A 609-nucleotide genomic window follows, 5' to 3' on the forward strand; every position below is an offset into this window, starting at 1 on the left:
CCCCGTGCCGACACCTGTAACACAGCTCCCTCCGTGCAGGGAATGTCATGCCCCAGGCTGGCTCCAACCTCAGCTGCCAGGGTTTGTCCGTCCATGTGACACCCGAATACGTGAGCGAGCTCTCTTCTGGATGGCCACAGAAAATTGTGGCTATGCTTAAAATAAAGGCTCCACCGGTCAGGTAAGAAGAGTTTGCAAGAGATGCTCAAAAATCACTACCTGGGTGCCGCCTGCCTGAAACACACATCCTTTGTCGTGGTTGTCACCGAACAAAGAGGTGACTGGAAAGGACACTGACAGGGTGCAGGGAGGGGGGGAGATGTGAAAATAGGAGATTACTGCTTACTGGTTGGTTTGGCAATACACAACCTATTTATGTATATCCCAGAGTAAATCAGGAGATGAGGGGCAACAACCAGGGCTGAGGCACTAGGACTGCCAGGGACAGGCTTCCCCTGCGCCCCACACACCCTCCTCTCACACACGCTCCTGCTTGGGCCTGGGCACGGCCATCCCCCGGCATGAACGCACAGCCTCGACAGGGTTTTAAGGACAAGACTGTCCAACCTTGCCTGGCCAGCGCGACTGAAGGCACGGCCGGCGGTGCTG

This window comes from Eurypyga helias, unplaced genomic scaffold (genome assembly GCF_000690775.1).
Source record: "Eurypyga helias isolate BGI_N326 unplaced genomic scaffold, ASM69077v1 scaffold17160, whole genome shotgun sequence".
NCBI lineage: Eukaryota > Metazoa > Chordata > Aves > Eurypygiformes > Eurypygidae > Eurypyga > Eurypyga helias.